This window comes from Aedes aegypti, chromosome 3 (assembly GCF_002204515.2).
Source record: "Aedes aegypti strain LVP_AGWG chromosome 3, AaegL5.0 Primary Assembly, whole genome shotgun sequence".
In the NCBI taxonomy this organism is placed as follows: domain Eukaryota; kingdom Metazoa; phylum Arthropoda; class Insecta; order Diptera; family Culicidae; genus Aedes; species Aedes aegypti.
The window spans coordinates 290,552,451-290,572,137 of record NC_035109.1 but is presented as its reverse complement, the minus strand read 5'-3'; the positions used below and the strand labels follow the sequence as shown (position 1 = coordinate 290,572,137).

Here is a 19,687-nt window from a genome sequence, read left to right as displayed (position 1 = left end):
CAAAAATTTTGAAAGAGGGAAAAACCCCTTTGAGTGATTTTTTTTTTTGGAAATCTTTCTCAAAGAGGCACAAAACCTCTTTATCTTTTCACAAAACGTTATAAAATACACTTAAAACTAAAGGCTCACACGGTAACGAACCACAACAGAGCCATTGTCTTGAAAGGGACGTCAATTAGGTATGGATAAGGGCATCAATTAAGTCGAATAAAAACCACCGACTACCATGATCACTGTATAGTAGGTTCCAGGTGCCCCGGGGGATGTGGCCAAATCAAAACCTGTCCGGAATTACATCAGTATGGGTATCAACTATCAAGATTTTAAAAGGAGATGCTTCCGAAAGCGCTTCCAGAACCATTGGCTGCCAGACCATTGTATAGTAGGTTAGAGCTACCCCGATGGAAGTGGCTAATTTCACACATGTAAGAATCATATCAATATGGGAAACAAACTTCAATATTTTTTAATTTCATGCTGCGGAAGCAGTTTTGTAGAATCGCCGTCTGCCATGAACAGTAGGTTCCATGTGCCTTCGATGATGTGAAGCGTTCTCAGAACCACAAGATGTAATAACCACTCTATAGTAGATTCTAGGGGCCCTTTAAGAAGTGTCCAGTTCGAAATATGACCACATTCCCCGGGGCACTTGGAACCTGCTATATAGTGGTATGACAGCCGGTGGTTCTGGAAATGGCACAGATATGTGCCTAATTGGCCACTTTCCCCAGGACAGCATCATTTTGAAGTTTTATACATTCTGCGATATAGCTCCGGATAATATTTACATGATTGAACATATTTTCCGAAAGCAGTTTTGGTCATATATCTGAAGATTTCCAACGAATCTGAATGCGACACACTGCACAAAAATACAAGCGACAGAAGAAAATGCCATTTGGACATGATTTCGGAAATCCAGAACATCTCCGGTGTCCAGTGGACAATTTGAATGGCCAATCAAGTTCCTGAAACAGGGCCAAATTTGCCGTCGACTGCTTCCGAATGCATACAATTTCTGTCAATTTTTCATATCGTTTTCAGCATTTGGATTTAGGTAACTTTGCCTATCTCCTGCTGTACATACCTTCATATGGTTCCACTCTGCCAAATGCCACATGAGCCTTCGTACGGACCCTCAACATAGGCTTTACAATACATATCTTCCACTTTCGGTATAAATTTCACGTCATAGCTATTATTAAGAACAGTGTGCTTGGTCAAAATTGGTCTGCTACAGTTAGTGGGACTCTTATGCGTAGAATTTCCAACAAATTCCGTATTTCTAGGCATAACCGTCCCACTTTAAATTTCATAGCAAAATTCATATATTTTAGTTAAAACTTACTCTTGACTCTAAAGTACACCCATTTCCTCATATTATTGTGAAGAAATTTTTCAAATTTATCATTAGCTCTTTCAATTCGGAGCATAAATGTGCCAAAGTCTTTAATCGCGCTTTTCTCGGCTTCATATTTTGGAACATGGGACAATTATGCGTATAACGGCAGCGTACACCCCAACCAAAAATGTTTAAAACGTCCGTAGAAGAAAAATTTTAATATGATATATTGCTATTATTTCTGAAAATTTCACCTAATATTACAATTTCTGGCAGGGGCTCAACAAAATTTGAAATTTAGTGGCTACAAAATTTAACATATTTGTAGTTCTGTGAGAATTGCAGCTTGAAAGGGAATAGATATAAAGCAATCTAAAGTCGAGAATTTTGTATGAAAATCGACATGTGCTGTTATTATTCAGAACAGAACTGTATTTACGAATGCAATGAAAAGATTTTAGTTTGTGGAACAAAAGTATTACTCTTTCAAGGTTTAGCCCATTTACAATTGGAACATAAACAAATTGGAATAATATGGATATAAATCAACAAAAATGAATTCTGTTTAAACTCAAATGTTTCAAACTTACATGCGCTTAAAAGGAAAGCTAATTTAAAAAGATCATCCTTTTTACAAGAAATTTGCGGGCTTTTCCCAGAATACGGTTCTTTAACAGGCGCACAGTATTTTTATCCATCTTTTTGACAATTTTCAATGTTCTTTACAATCATAAATCCCTCCCTAGATTTAAGATAAACATTTGAATCTGCCTGTTTGGGTAGTCACAAACATTGGAATTAAAGCTTTAGAATTTTCAATATCTCCTTTTCAGATAAAGAGAATCATGAAAAGCTTTAGAACATGAGTAGACAGGAAACAGACAATCTAGCCATGATTCCAAAATATAATAAGAAGACACGAGATTTTTGCCATTTTTGTTCTCTTCGTCAGTTAATCTGTATAGGCCTGTGTAAAAGTAAAAATGCTAAAATTCTCGCTGCTCAGTGAATACTTAACGGATTCATTTTTTCTGTCAGTATACTGGTACGCATATCTAGTTTCTAAAAGTGGCCAGAAGAACTCGGGAATATTCCTGTGGCCGGAGTTATTCCGATGAATCACTGGGTCAGGTCGGGTAAAAAATGCTGTTATTGGGACATGCCAAGATATCTTTATTTATTGCTATGAAAATCTTTTTAATTTGCATAAATCATTAAGATCTGATATTCAACTTTATAAATGAAGAGGTTTGCACTTTATAAATGAAGAATGATTTAGCGGATGTGGCTACTCAAACTCAATGCTCTGAAGAACCGGCTATAATTTGATAGATACTAAACCGTTTCAATTCTCGGGAGCTAGAGATTAAATATAATAGTTCACTACAATGCGTTCCCATGAGCTTGGTGCAGATGCTCAGATACAAATTGGTCACTTTATCGTCAATAGGGCGATATTCAAAACTGAAAAGGCAATAGATGGCTCTTTTCCAATGGTAGTAAAAACGAAATCCTGAAGCAAAGAAAGCACCACGGAAGCTGAACTAAAAAAAAAAGTTATGTATTCACTTTACACTTGATTCCTGATCACTTTTTTTTTGATCCAGTTTCCTAATTGCAAGCAATTTGCGATTTTCATTATTTTTCATACGTTTTGACAGTTCTCCGACTAGGGTCAGTGTTCCCTTAGTGGACAGTCCCCTATAGTCGCACTAGTGGCTTTTTACGGCCGTTTTACTATGAATCTTTTCAAAATATTTTTTGACATGAAGGTCAGGAGCTATTTATCTAAGTACCATTGATACACAGCTTGATTTTGTTCAAAAAATGATCGAAATAATTAGTTTTGCTTAAAATTTGAGCTCCCTTGCGCCTATAGTTAACCTATTGTTCCTATAGTAGCACTACTGAGAGAAACTATTTTTTATTATACGAAATAATTTATGCATTAAGTACTTTTTTTGCATCAAACGAAAGCTTTTGATCCACACTTTCAAGGAAAAATATAAAAGCTTTGTAAAAATACGGTTTTGATTAGTATTTTGTCAACGCCGTGATGCTAGTGCTACTATAGGAACAGAAATTAGAAATAGAGCTACTATAGGCACATGTATTCCTATAGTGGCACAAGCGATAATAAATGCTAACGTATGAGTTTTCGCAGTTTTCATATTTTTCCCACAAAACCAAGATAAAAAGCTTTCAGATGATGTAAAAATAATGACGCTAGCGTTATTTTTCGATTTTATACGAATATTTGTTCTTAGCTATGCGGCTATTGGTACATCGACCCTACCATTCTTCCATGCGCTTGTGTTGAAAGTTTGAGAAATTTGAGAATCCAGCGTAGCGCGATCAGTGGGTGACATACAAACAACAGTGTTGTCGCTCGGCGGCCGGTAAGAGAAACTGAATGTTCGAAAGGTTGTTGTCTGTAATTTTTGCTGCTGGCGCCAACTGTTAGCGTTTGAGAATAAAATAAACAGTCATTACCCTATTTGAGGGTCCTGGGGACCCGAAAATAGTCATTTGTAGGGTCAGTCGAATGCCAGGCACATGATTATCCAATTTAACAGTTTCTTTGAAGGTTTCCACTAATGCGATATCCTTGAAATTGTTTGATAAGGACTGTTCATTTTATAAAGTGGATACCTTGTGCATGCTGTATCTTTTTAATTTATCAATGGAATTTCAATCGGTTTTCTGTACATCGTTCGACTAGTATTTTACAATGTTGTGATAATAAAATATTCACCAAAGTAATTAAATTTCACACGAATATGGAAAAAGGTTTAGAACGGTCGATTTTTGGAGGTTATTAAAATCAATGATTGATAGTGATTGGCTGTAAAATTCGACAATTTATGTTTTTTTTATATTCAAAAAAGGCTTGTTCTTTGAAAGCATCATCAGTCAGAAGCCTGATGGAAAAAAATCAAGTTATTTTTGGAGCAACAATTTTACAGATATGATAACATTATTTTCCTCTGATTTTAGAGAAAAATATTTCAAATTTGAAGGGAGCTGATATGAGTAGTATTTATAAACTTAAAGTACGTTCTGACGGAAGTGCTAATATAGTATGAATATAAAAAATAGCTTACGCCTGCATAGAAATACGTATTAAGTCCCCACGTCAGATTTAAAGCACAATAGAAAAACAATTGGTTTATTTTTAAAAGACCATTCAAAGCACAATTACAATCATCAAAATTGGCAACACTGCTTTAATAAAATATTATTTTTCATTTATTTTCACATATTATTTTCATAATATATTATTCTGAGATTACCGATGGAAATCTTCGTATTAAAACGTTTACAATTTGCTGTAGATCGATAAATATGCGTATATGATTTTAAAAGTATGAGACTTTTTAGCCAAACGACCATAAAGAGTAAAATTTATACTTAAGGCTGCGGTTCAAACTCACGATTTAGCTCTCGTTTATACAAATATAGTATCTTTAGTAATCTAAACTAGTTTTGAACACGCCTTTTACTTTCCTCTTTTGCTGGTAATGAAAGGATGGTATATCAGCAAATTTGGCCATAAATGGATAAATCACTAAAGTCAGAGTCAGAGAATGGTGAAATTTAATTCATTTTTTTAAAGCTACACCTTTAGTAGAATAGTAAAGGATACAAACATACAATTTGTTCGTAAAAATGAGGATTTTTGTTTTGCTAAAAATAATGTCAAACTTTGACGAACAGCTCTTAGGAGCTTTTGGAAAAACTATTTAGCTCTTCAACCAAAAGCATTTTCGTAGATTTTATATTTTCATAGCATTGTAGAATAATAGTTGAACGATGCACAGAAAGCCGATAACGATATTATCAATAAAAAAATATACAGCATAAACAAAGTGTCCACTTTTTAAAATGAACAGTCCTTATAGTAGCCACTTCATAGCCGATTCCGGAAACCACCTTTGACTTGAAATTTTCCTACCATCAGGGGCACGAAAGCATCGAACCTTTTTCACCCGACATGACCCAGTAACCCACCGGAATAACTCCAGCCACATGAACATTCCCTAGTTCCTTGGGCACTTTTAGAAAGTAGATATGCGTACTAGTATATTGACAAACAATAATTGAAATCCATTGGGTATTCCCTGAGCAATGAGGGTTTTAGTATTTTTTCTTCCACTTAGGCCTATACGGGTTAAATGTGCATTTATGCAAAGAATATCTATGCAAATTTTAAGACTGATCTGTTTTAACCCCTCGAGCAAAGTTGAATAACAAAAAGAAAAAACGTTGAGTTATCAAAAAACATGCATCTAATAACTTAATTTTTTATCAATTTGGTCGAATAAACAAGCAACATAACAGAAATGATAACACAATGCTAAACTAATGATATCGCATAAATATCGATTTGTGTTACAATTCGAACCATGTTGATAACAAGTTCTGTTGTGTATTCAAATCATTATGTTATCAACTAGTTATCGAATATTGATCACAAATATTTTTGAAGTCATTCACCCGTTGATGGCATGGATGCTCAAAATCCGTTGCTAACAAGAGCCTTTCCATTGATAACAATAATACAATTAATTCTTGATAATAAATATTTTTATTGTTATGCGGTTGTTTTTCGACTTTGCTCGAGTTTTTTGTTCAAACACTGCATGATATTTTGATAAACATATCATTTTTGTATTATTTGAGTTCAAAGCTATCAAAATATGTAACACAACACTAATAACAGGAATTGGAGTGATAACATACTTGATTTACATTATTCAATCACATTTGGTTTTAGAAAAGAGTTGAAACAAATTTGTAAGTCTCAATGTAATAAAAAATCAGAAAAATTGCTATAAATTACGATTTTAAGTATTGTTTATTTCTAACACTACTGGACTATCGAAGAAGTTTTTACAAGTGCGGAAATGCGAATAAAAGTGGTTTTGCATCGAATCAAGGCACTTATATTTTGGAGAGTTCTGTTTGATCTTTCGACCTTGACGCTTGCTTTTGCCGGAGCGAGCGACAAGGGCAGGATCAAACATGTCGCGCGTCGGTCTAGTAAGTGAAAAAGTGGCGTGATCGGGGAGTTCGGTTGGAGTAAGTTAAAAAGTGCCGCGATCGATTAGTTCTGTTTGATCTTTCGACCTTGACGCTTGCTTTTGCCGGAGCGAGCGACGAGGGCAGGATCAAACATGTCGCGCGTCGGTCTAGTAAGTGAAAAAGTGGCGTGATCGGGGAGTTTGGTTGGAGTAAGTTAAAAAGTGCCGCGATCGGTTCGTTCTTTTTGATCTTCCGACGACCTTGACGCTTGCTCCTGGGCAGTGCGTCAAGAAAGCCCGAGCTGTCGTCCGTGTTTTTTTCGGGTCGCGCGCCTATTTTTTTTTTTTTCTGAGTGCTAGCCAAGCAAACGAGTGAAGCTGAAAGTGGATTGTTGCTGCTCAGTCAAGGATAACGGATCAATTGGTGAGCTCGTTTCATGCTACTATTTCTAATCTATAAAATATGTATGACTGCACATTTAATCGTTACAATGGTGGGATGTAAATATGATGTTTCAACAAACTATGGATGGTTCGTCACTGTGAGTGTCGACACAAACTCTGATCATGATTTATTTATGTTTTACATTTTTTTTTCAGAACACCCCTTATATACCTTTATTTTTGTAATTAAAAAAACTTTGAATGGTTCGACACTACAAGTGTAGACTTGCGAAAGGTTCACTTTATTCAACAAACTTTGGATGGTTCGCCATTGTAAGTGTCGGCATAAGAATAAGAGTGTTCTATGATGTCCCAACCAATTGAGTCTTTTGTTTCTTTTCAAATGAGTAAAATATAATAACACATGCTTTCGTACTGACAGCTGTAGGAATGTTACATTTAGGTATTTGTTCAACAAATTTTGAATGGTTCGTCACCTCAAGTGTCGGCATAATTTTTCTCTACATAGAAATTATATGAACAATTATATTTACGTATAAGCATGTATATATCTTACAAATCATTGTTTATCATGGTCTAATCGCTTATCAAAGTGAATCCTTTGACCCAACGATCCTCCCCATTAACAAACATCCCTCCCAGTAACCTTTGTGGAGATGCAGAGGCAAACACGGTCTCCAAATAGCAAAGGTTACACACTAACATTCCTTCCCTCAATCCCACCTGACTGCAAGGACGTGGCCGGCGCCGTTATTGACCTTGTATAGATAGAGGCACTGAATTATGCACACTGAAGAAGATTATGGCCAATCCCAGTTGAACTTCTAGTTGATTCTTTGTGCATTTTCACTGACTTCGGTCAATCACGGAATAGCAACCATTGATATGTGTAGTCAGTCTAAGCTAAGCTAAGCTAAGCTAAGAATCAAGGCACTTATATTTTGGACTGCGAGGAACAACTCCGCTGAAGACACTTTCTCAATTTGATGCAATCGCGCACTTTTATTAGCATTTCCGCACTTGTGAAAACTTCTTCGATAGTCCAGTGGCGAAAGAAATGCGTAATATATTAGTTTCACATTTGTCATCCAAAAAAACATCATTAACAATAGCTAAATGTAGTTATCTATTGATTTTTATGTATTCGCTTACCTCGTCGTACCTTAATAAAAAAAACATGGACCTATAACCAATCATATGAAGCGATCTGGAGTTTTACTGAAAATCGACTGGAATGTCAGGGAAAATTAAGGAATTTTATTCCCACAATTGAGTCGACATCTTGCTGAAGAACTGTGAGAGTTTAATTCAAATTGATCCGTAAATATTCGGAATCCTCTAAAATAGACGTTTTTGTATGGAAAATCGAAAAAGTTACAACTGTTTTGTCCAATACTGTAGCTGCAGCTTATGATGGCTAGGCCAAGCTAGACTGTGTTGGTTCGATATGGCTTAGCTTTCGGGGGTGATCAGTCATTCGAACTCAACCAACGACAGTTCAGTTCAGTTTTGAAAGTTGGTCGCGTCGGACGCTTTTCGCTCGGTGAAGGTTGCATTTGTGTGGCGTGCAAAGTTCACGCTCGCGCGTGTCTTGTTTTTCTGCCTGGTCTCCTAGACTCTCTCTGTCTCTCTGTCTATCGATCCACGGGTTCGAAATTCGACTCCGGTACAAACGTATCGATCGCGCACGGTGAAACTTTCTGCAGCCACGATCAGTAGTACACTGGATTCTTCCCTTTGAGGTGAACATCGCGTGATAATAAGCTTCGCATTGGAGATTACAGTTTCCAGCGAATGATCTCTATGATGCAGTAGCAGAGACGTCATAGTGCAGCATCTGAGATCGTGATAAGTTTTGTTTAGAAGACGAAACATGATCACTGGACTGATCGAACAGTGTTGGTTCACCTTAACATTGACTTAGTACAGTGTTGCGTTGATGGTGGTCTAGCGAACATCTATAGTGCCTTTCTATATTCTGGAGTGGAGTTGACGGCCACGGCAGTTCAACGTTGAAAGTCATCGAAGAAAGAGGAAGCTCTGAGCATTAGTTTTATGACTTGACCAAAGATAGGCGCAAAGTGAAGTGATTTTTCGGTGATTTTCTGTCGATCGTTATATGAGTGATGGCTGTGTGATCTGCTTTCAACATACCGACAAAAGCTGATCAACTAGTTACGCTTATTCGCGTGCGTGTGGCAACAAATCGCGAGAAGCGCCGCATTTGTGCTGGCATTTGTTATTGTGTAATCTCCGGACTGGTGGTGTGTCGGTTACGCCGAAAACGGCAACGCACAGCGGCATAGATTCAAGAAAGGTGGTTAAAACTGACGTTGGAACCTTGAATTCCGTTTGTCCCAGTAAACGTTGTACGGTTTGTGGAGTTGTTCGTAAATATCCGTTAACATGTTTATCAGAAAGATTGTTGCACTTTGACCGTCGTCATTAAAACTCCTCCCTGTGCACAGAGCTTCCTGATGCCTAAATTCGTGATCGGAATGCTTTTACCCAAAAAATGGTTTTAGAGGTATGGTTCCTTCAAAAAAGTTAGTTGGGGTGTAGAGGAATTTGTTTAGAAAAAATAAATTTTGTGATTAATCCCCCAAACAGTTAGATAGATTTTTTTAAGTAAAGATACGGCAATACTGTATCTTCACTTTAAAAGTTGTAGAAATTTCACTACATGAACATTTCCTGAACATACTTTAGCTCTACCTGTTAAATTTCAATTTGTACAAAGTTGTTCGAATTTTTAAAATACAACTGAAGAAATTTTATATCAAATGTTCAAAGTTTTGTGATATTTTATGCTGAAAAACGTACTGTAATCCGGGGGCCAATTGGTCAGTGTTCATACAGACCGGACTACATGATATTTTGGCGTTCTAAAACACGTACAAAAAAAAATCTGAATTTCGGGTACAATTTTGATACAGATGCATCATCAAATAGATAAGTTTCATTACTACATCAAATAATGCAAATATTTTGATGTTTCTAATGCCTGAGGTACGTTTTCATGAAGCCATTAAAAAACACTTTGTTCAGTCTTTCTGAACATCGATCAATTGATAACTGGGTGAATTTGATTAGGTCGGTACTATATAGCATTTCCTTCCATAGATGTTTAATGTTTCGTTGGCGGCACAGGCATTCCATGTTTTCTAGTTTATAGATGTCTAAGGATGATTTTGAATTATTTCATTTTTATGAAGGCCAGTTCTGCATAGAAATCTTAAACGAAAGTTTAAGCAATACCGTTGATAATGTTGGTACTGTACAATCCGTTAAAAATATTATAAAAATATTATGAAAATATTATGGAACTACTGATATTATTTGATTTTGCAATAAAATGATCAAATTGGGAGGATTTTGATGTCATTTTAAAATTCAGGATACCCAAATTTAGTAGATAAGGATTTTGTTTATCATAAAACCAGCTTTGTTATATGGTGTCAATTTCGCCCCAGTGTGTCATTCTATAAAGTACTGATTTTTCCGAAATTAATTTGAAAATATTTGGAAAAAAAATACAACATAAAGTTGTGAAATAGTGATCACTTTGCCCCCGGATTACGATATCATTCAAAAATTTTTCAACATTCACAGGAGCAATAACAGCTTATTCAGCTAAAATACTGTTTATAAAGCTCATTTCAGCTGAATAAACTGTTATTCAGCTACCAATGTTACTTACGATTTTAAAACAAATACATTTGGACGTTTTTTCGTCACGTTTAACTACTTACATGCAAGCAGCACGCATCCAAAAATTCTAATTTTCTATTACTATTCGTGTTTAGTCACTTTGTCTCCCCATATAACAGAGCGGTGAAAGTAGTGGTTAGGTTACGAAAGTTGAAAATATTACGTCGTTTTGTAACTCTGAAAATTAAACTAAAAGAGTGGAACGTGTAAAATTTCGTCTGCGAAACACGTATGATCGATAGCCTAAGTTTGTTTATTCTTCTTACTACGAAACCGAATAAATAAAGCCAGTCATCCGGACATTTCAACTTAGTTTTGAATGAAACATTTTATATTTAATACCGTTTGAGCCACTATAGGTACACATGTGCCTATGATTGTGCTATTTCTAATTTCTGTTCCTATTGTAGCACTAGCTTATAGACGTAAGTAAATTTAAATCAAGATCGTATTTTCAATTAAGAACAGATTAAAAGCTCTTAATTGGTATGGAAAAGTTCCTAATTTTTTCAGTATTTAGTCTGTTGAATTTCTTTTTTGTTCCTAGCGCTATCTATAGGTTAAATGGCGCTACTAATGGCGCAAAAGAGCAGACATACTTAGAGCATTATTTTGCTCATTTTTTAGTTCGAGTTTTTGGTCTACGGTACCCGCGACTGATTAACTGTTATAAGACTAGATTTGGTTATATATCAGTTGATATGCCTAAATTGTAACTTTATTTTTTACTAAATGCTTGTTATTATAAGTCATATCGCTTAATGTTAGTAATGAATTGCTAAATTTTCTATAAATGTTTGAGAAAAGTCACTCAAAGTTTTCTTGTTTTCTCATACAAATCTAGCTATTTTTTCAGTACATTTGTATATATCGCATGCCATTCACGTGACGGGGTTCATGGTCTAATGGCTACCGCTTCTGCTTCATAAGAAGAAGGTCATGGGCTCAATCTTAGGCCAGTCCCTTTCCTCGTACTCTGTAGTTGTATCTTTTTTTTCTTTTTATTGATTTCTTCATTAGTATCATTTCAAACATTACATTAATTTTTTATAGCTAGGTGTTCTGTGTTAGAAAACACTATCATCCTAATTTTGTAAAACCAAAATAAGCATTAGTTAACATTTCATTTGTCGTAGCAGTTCAGATTTTTTACAGGGGAGTCGATTTCTTCTGTTTCTAAGAGAAAAAATACTTCAAATAACTTAACCTAAATTAACCTAAATATATAACGCATTAATCGTGGCAATAGAAGATTGTAACGATTTTTGCCTGAAATTGATAATTATTTTATTTGAAATTTGTTCCAATGTTTCAACATTGGATATTCTATGTAACTCATTAGTACTACACCAGGGAGGGAGCTTCAAAATAATTTTCAAAATTTTATTTTGAATCCTATGCAGAGCACTCTTTCTGGTATTAAAACAGCTAGTCCATGTTGGTACAGCATACAACATGACTGGCCTTCAAATTTGTTTGAAGATCAAAAGCTCGTTCTTGTAGTTATATCTTTCACTTGCTTCTATCTTCCAGTCTTAATCTATCACAGTTGATCTAGTCGTTCGTAGCATTTGCTTGATCCAGCTAGACGGACAAAAAAAACCTTTTCCCTACGCTTCCATTCTTCCATAATTATAGCATGTCTTTCCTTACGCCAGATACATAGGCAGTCTGCTAACCAAACAGCAAGCCTCTATGCCATAACTTTACCATCCCTACACCTTCCCGCATAAACTGGCGTAGATGCAGCGGTATATCCGGTAGCATCAACAGGGTGACCAGCGCACCGGGAAATCGGGAAAACCGGGAAAAAGCCGGGAATTTCGAATCACCGGGAGAAAACCGGGAAATATACGGGAATTTCAATTAGCTCCGGGAAAATTTTGCATACCAATTAATGTTTCAACCAGCACGATCTATACTTTAGTGGATTTTTACAAAAGCGTCTGAATTCGAATCCCTAGTTAGTCAATAATTGCTCTAATCCAGTAAATAAAAAACTTTTAATGAAAAAACATCTTGCGAAAAGTTTTTCATATAGCTTCATGAAGCATTTTATGTTAAAAACTACAATGTTTGGATGTTATAAATTTCTCTAAGCAAGCTTGCAATTCACTACTATCAAATTAAATGCGTTTACAACTAGAGTTTTCAATCCCGGGAACATTTCCCGGGATATGAGATTTCCCGGGATTCCCGTTTCCCGGGAAATGATTTCCTGTTTTCCGGGATTCCCGTATTTCCCGGGATTTCTGTATTTCAAGGGTAGTTCTATTAAAAAAGGATTAACCATCCATTTTCAAACCAAAACTATCGTTTAATTTACTTTTCATATCATTCTTACCAATGACCTTACTAGATCACTAGTTATACTTCCATATTGATTTGTTGTTTTTTTGTAATCAAATAGTTGTTCATAAAATGAATAACTCTTTGACGATATGTTTTTTTTTTCAAAATAGATTATATGCTATACACAATACAGGATTTTTCGAGGGATCATCCATGAATTGAGAACGCTCATAAAGTTTTCATGGATTTAACCGTCACATTTTCCATCGTTAGACTCTAGTTGGTTATTATTCTAGTGCTTGAAAGATTTGATTTAATGTTGGTTCAGGTCGGACTCGATTATCCTTTGTATCGATTTTTTTCACTTCGGATAACATAATCTTCCTTATAATCGAGTCACTAAAAGAAAAATGGAAATATACATTAAAAGAATTTAATTATTTTCTTTTTTCGTTGTTTTATTTATATAATGCAGTGGCGTAGCCAGAATTTATTTCTAGGAACATTAGGGGTCTTGGGAAGAAATTATTTTGACCGGCATACAAAAAACCTTTTTTTCAAAGCCCCTTTCTTACCTACATCCAAAGCTGCAAAACCATTCATATTGTATATTGCAATACCAAATTATCTCAAATTCATGCATAAAATCTCAAAAATAAGAATATCAAAGAACAAACTCCGGATAATCGAATTCCGGATAATCGAGTCCGTCCTGTACATATAATTTGAACTTCATACGATTTGTCAAGAATAATCTCCCCATGGACTCAATATCATAATTTGTGTTGTTCTGAAGCCTAGCGTACACAACAAAATCAATAGATTTTTTTGAGAAACATAAATAAATTACACACAAAAAAGAGAATGTAGGTACCATACAAGTTTACTGGTATAAAAATATATAACAAAAATACAAATATAAAAAAAAGCTTTATTTTCACGTTTTTGAAAATTTCCCGGGATCCCGGGATTTCCCGGGAAATGGCAAATTTATTTCCCGTTTCCCGGGAAATCAAATCCCGGGAAATTTGAAAACTCTATTTACAACCTATGATATTTATTGAAGATTTGCCATTCGCTTCTTGTTTGGGCTTGGTAAAAATAGTACAAAATTCTAATTCATTTCAGAATTATGACTGTTATTTTTTTTATCACAAATAATTGCCCTGAGAAAATGTTCTAGATTTGTGGGGATAGAACATAACAAAAAATTCTATGCTGATGACCATGGAACGAAATGTTGAAAATTTAAACTGTCATTCATTCAAAGATTGACTCGATCCCATCATATAAACGAGGGTCTAACTTTTTTTTACACTGAACTTTTTCATAACAAATTCCACGATTACTTAAAATGACCGTCGTAAAATATCGTTTCATAGATCAAACTGGAATTTAGCAGAATCAGTATAAGTAAGTTTAGGTTGATGACCAAAAAACTCATACTTAAAAGTCGTTTGAAATGGTAAAAAAATCGCAATAATGTTTCTTACCATATCATTAAACCGGGAATATTTTTGAAATACCGGGAAAAAACCGGGAGAAAACCGGGAATTTGAAATTGACTTTTCACTGGCCACCCTGCATCAATTTCTCCCTCTTCCCTGGTTCCGTGTGTAAGTGCAGCTGATCTGGCGATACTGGAGTAGGAACCACGGGCGGCCGTCAAACCAATCAAACTCAAACTCAAGATTTGTAAGTTATTACAAAGCTTTAAAGGCGTAACTTAAAATATCTTAACTGTTTTCTTTAATAGAAATTCAGATTTTTCGTGGTGGATGATAAAACCTTTTCTCTTCTATTGTCGAACAAAATTTGTTGATACGATTCTCAACCATTTCCTTTATTTATGACATACGTTAAAAAAAATAAACAATTCTAGTTTCTAAGCACTTTTGACAATTTTTCAACGAACTATGTCTAAAGCTTCGTTTGGCTCCACTATTCGTTATGGTGACGAATACTTTTGTAAGTATTGTAAGTTTTTTTTTTTTTTTTAAGGCACTCCGTGCTTGTGGCCACTACTGTGCCGAAATCAGTTTTATCTGTATCTTCCTTACCGATACAGTTCTATTTTTAGCTAATCTATATTTACATCTGCATTCACTCTCTTCTGCTCTTTTGCTCTCACACCGAGCACGTAGGAGAGTGCTCTGCTGTTGGTCAAATCGATTTCCATAAGCCATACTCCATTGCTCTTGCGGTGGTTCGTTTTGCCGTGTTCCTGAGTCGTTTGAGGCTAGTTGCCTGCGAAGTGGGTCAGTTTGTCTCAGTCACCATCTGATACTGACGGAGGATGGATGTGTTCCCCTAAGCACGGTCCTCCGTGCGGCGTCTTCTGGTGGCTGGACGGGTTTTTTGGAGGGGCTGGGAATTGAATCCATGACCTTCCGCTTATGAAGCGAAAGCGTAACCTCAAGGCTACGGACCCCCCTAGTGTTGTCGAGTTAAAGTTATTTAAACTGTTGTTCAGTATATTAACAAATTTGACGATCAAGGGTACTATTTTTTGACACGGTACGTTCCAGCTCTTCAATTTGACGATGACCATACAGTTTTTAATATGTTATGTCTTTGATTGTAACAAAAATAAACTCATTAACAATTTTATTGAATGTTTCGAAAATGTCGAAGACTCTGCTCGTTTATGAGGTTAAGCAAGCAAATAATCTATAATTTCCTTGAAAAAGAAAATAGTTTTATTGCCCCCTTTTTCCTCAAGTGGTTCAAATTTCACATTCATGTTTCGTAATTGTGAAACAGGATGCAATTCTTAGTATTAGATTAGCTATGGTCTAGCCAATCTAATACTAAGAATTGCATCCTGTATCACAATTCTACTAAAATTCTAGATAAACTACCATTAGAAAGTTGAACTTGTATCGCTGCTCTCAATTTCTTTTATTTTTGTGTATTTTTGAGTATTTTATGCAAATTGTCTTTCTACAAAATACAACCAAAAATCTATATTTTACATTTATTTCCATAAAAATTACTTTGAGCAACAAGAAAAGTTGAGAAATTGATGCTTCAATCGCGGCACTTATGAGTTTTTGTCTGTCTTTTGTATGACGAATGTTCTAAACGTTAATATCTATGATAGTTCTCCTCTTTTTCCTTCTGAAAATGTTATGGTAGGGTAATTTTTGTTGAAACTTAAGAATCGTCAACTAAAACATCTGTTTTTTTTTCTTCCTAAAGCATCAGAAACATAGAAAAGCGGTTGACCAAGTGTTTGTAAAAGTGTTAACAATACAAACAGCATACAATATTCCGACGTTTTGGGAGTGAACATTCAAAAATTTGATTTTCAATAGTAGATAGTAGAGGGCTGTGCTGAATGGTCGAACACTTAATGTTCAAATTTTATAACTCAAAAAGTACATTTTTGGCGTGAACTTAGTTATCAATCGAAAGGTATACAAATGAATAATCGAAACAATAGATGAGTGGCTTGTAAAACTTTAAAATTTTAGTTTTGAAAGCTATCTTACTTTTTGCACAAATATGCAATATGGTTTTAAAATTACACTAGGTTTCTGAAAAACGTTCAATGTCCGGGCATAGAGGCTGTCTAGCCATACAGGATTCTCTCCTACACGATTGAACCTACAACCAGCAGTAGATCAGATGTTGAAATTAATCTGATTACATTTTGACTTCAAAGTCACTTATAATCACTTTTTTGAAAACCGTTGGGCACTATTTGGTCACTTTTTTCTCAAATCTGGTAGTTATTTGATTTTTTTTTCGAGTCTAGTACACACCACTGAAGACAGCCTTACTTTTGAGGTCGAAATGCGCGTATATGTCAAAGGATACAAACTATAGTGTAGTAAAATAGTCTAGTACTTAATTCGATTTTCATTTTGAAGAAAAAAACACGAAACATTTGACGCAGTTTTACTAATATTTGATATCAGAAATGGGTCAAACCTACTGCTTAAGCATATAATAGGTCAAGATATTCAACCATGTAGAAAAGATCAATTTATTAAGCATGGTTATATAGAGGTCTGCCTTCAAAGTAGGATAATATGCAAACACCCTGTACATTATGAAAAAAATGTGTGAAGTGGCCTTATACTGTTCTCCGTCACAACTATTAACAACTTTGTCGAGACATATTTGCTGTATCTCCTCTTATGCAAAAAAATGAAAAATGTTAGGGGGACTAACCACAGGACGGGGTTGGCAGTCTAATGGTTATCGCTTCTGCTTCTTAACTCAAGAGCGGTCGCGCTTTCAGCCAATTCCGGCGCCGCCTCGCTCGAGTTGTATATGAAAAGCGATCTGTTTTCGAAGGGCGTGTACTCAGTACACGCATGCGACCGATCTTGGGTTAAGCAGGAGGTCGTGGGTTCAAACCCAGGCCCGCCCCTTTCTCATATGTGTTATGATCTTCCTAATAGCTTTCTTTTTCTATCTCTCTGCGCCATTCTTTATAATAACATCAAATATCATCAGTTCTATCTATCGCTAGAATTGAAAAAAAAAAATACTTATCCGCTTACCACAGTGGTATTCTTACGATCGAATCCTCATCCATCACTAACAAAATACTCTTACTTCCAAGGTGCAGTGACTCAAGTTCATGTTCGTACGGGGCACTGCTTTCATATCAAGTTGGTATAAAACTATGAAATGATTTATATACTTCGACATACTTTATCAATAACGTCGTTGGTGTCATCTATTGTTCGGCAATCATAAATTGTATTCATTTGCTTAAATCTTTGGAATAATGGAAAAGTATTGAATTTGTGTCTAAAACTGACCCGATTTCTTATTCGTACACCTAACAAAAATCAAACATACAACATTCAAAAATAATTTTTAATGGACTTCATTACATTGTTCAGGTGCAATAGAATACATTCCATTAATCCAAAGATTAATGTAGATGGAAACATTTTATGATTGGCAATAATAGATAATACCTATGACCTTCAATATTGATAAAGTATTTTGAACTGAATACATCAAATCATAGATTTTTTCTAACTTGATGTGAAAACAGTGTCCTGTACGAACATGAAATTGGGCCACTGTCTGTAGCTATGGAAACAGGAGATTTTCCGTTTTTTAATAACAACAGCTATGTAATCAACATTCCTTCATCTCTCCGATGGACATGAGGACGGGGCCGGCGCAATCATCAATCTAGAAATATTAAGAGTAGTACGTTAGGTATTGTACGATTAGGTAAAAAATTGTACGTTAGGTAAAAAAGCTAAAACGCCATTTGAGTTCTCCCTTACTATCCTGATTGATCACGGAGAAGCAACTACGAAGTGCATGTCCATCAGTTGATCATTTTTATTTTCTCTGTTACAGGAATTAATCACAAAAATATATTTTTTCAAGAAGGTTCTCTAGATCCCGAACTACTTCTCTGAAGACATCATACCCGGATAAAATCGTATCATTCAGTGAATGGAATAAACCATTAATGTACAATATAACGTATTGGATACAATATAGCTTATGGTAATTGAATGTCGAAGCAATATTATTCTTGTTTGGATATACAATTCAAAAACAATATAATATATTGTAACAGAACATTGTATTGTTTTTAATTGGTTTTATACCTTACAATTTTGGTCAAATTCCTATTTTCGCGTAAAACAACTGTTGTTTTTTTCTATGTAGCTTTGTTGAAAGAAATAAACAAAACAAGTTCAGAGAGCAAGAAATGTTGAGTGAAAAATATTCAAAAAGTAAAAATAAGTAGTTTTTTAGAAGTCACTTGACATTAGCTGTAACGACCATGATACAGTTCGTTGAATTGTTTTTGTATTGTACAACAATACACGAATTGCTAATCAAGACAATACATGAACAATATATCGTATTATATTTTCAAAATGTTTGTATGAGAAAATATCTATATTTGTATTGTTACGATACTTAACCACCCATACATTATATTGCCAAAATCTAATATACAATACAGTGAACTGGTTAAAACAATATATTGTACTGTAATTGTATTGTCATTTTACAATATACTGTATTATATTTCCAATATATTGAATGGTACTGTTACAATACGTTATATTGTTTTTGTATTGTATTTTTTATCCGGGTATCTCTTTAACCAACTTAAAACAATTTCGACCACGAATTTAGGCATCCGGAAGCACTGTGCAATGTGCGACGATTCGCGGACTCATAAAAATATGGTGTATGAGTTCGTATTTATAGCATTTCTTCCTTTTTGTGTATCTCGGACGCGTATTTTTGCTCTCGGTACTGACCACTTGCACAGATAGCGAGGCGTGTCAATTGTCGTGTCGAAGTTGATAAACCGATGATAGCGGAGCTGCGGCTGGGCAGTCCAATAAATGTGCGTTTCTCCTTTTGGTCGGAGCAGACCAGGTAGCAATAGTAGTTGTAGCGAAACGGTGGTGTGTAACTTTCGTCACCTTGAGCGGCTTGCCAAAGGTGGCGTGTGGTAATTAAGTGGTTCAAATTCCTAACTAAGAAGCGTGCGGTTTGGCGCTTTGTTTGGCTGTGTAGTCGCAATCGGTGGCGGCGGTGCGCTTCAAGAGTTCAAATTGGAAGCTCGGATTACGGGAGGCGTCAGAGGTGTGCCTAGGTTGGGGTTTTGGAACGATATGAACGGTTTGACGAATACTTTTTCTACTACCGTTTGATGCAAGTTAATTATAATATATTATAAAGTTGCCAATGTATTGTCCAATACTGTACAAAACTCTGATAAAGAAATCTCTCGATTATACAAACGTAAAATCGTATTTCTTATCAAAGATTCCTAGTGCATTTTTTCGAACAATGTCGCCTCTCAAACGATACCGCCTACCACTACAAATCTCACCACATCTCTGTCGACCGGTTAACCGCTGTAACCTGTAATTTAAATTTCAATGCACCGTTTCCTGTGTCT

The 19,687-nt window shown here is 35.3% G+C and overlaps 1 protein-coding gene across 12 annotated transcripts in view; it reads left to right on the top strand.

Annotated features, from left to right (window-relative positions):
* Nucleotides 1–19,687, top strand: part of LOC5576251 (pantothenate kinase 3) — a 115,499-nt gene that overhangs the window by 27,374 nt on the left and 68,438 nt on the right. Inside the window, exon 1 of one of the 12 annotated variants that reach the window (XM_021849843.1) lies at nucleotides 8,271–8,513. The exons of 10 other annotated variants lie outside the window; for them this stretch is intronic. The gene's annotated coding sequence lies outside the window, so the exon portion shown is untranslated. Of the gene's footprint in view, nucleotides 1–8,270; nucleotides 9,089–19,687 lie in introns of those variants that run through there. One more of the 12 variants, XM_021849840.1, reaches the window with a different exon arrangement.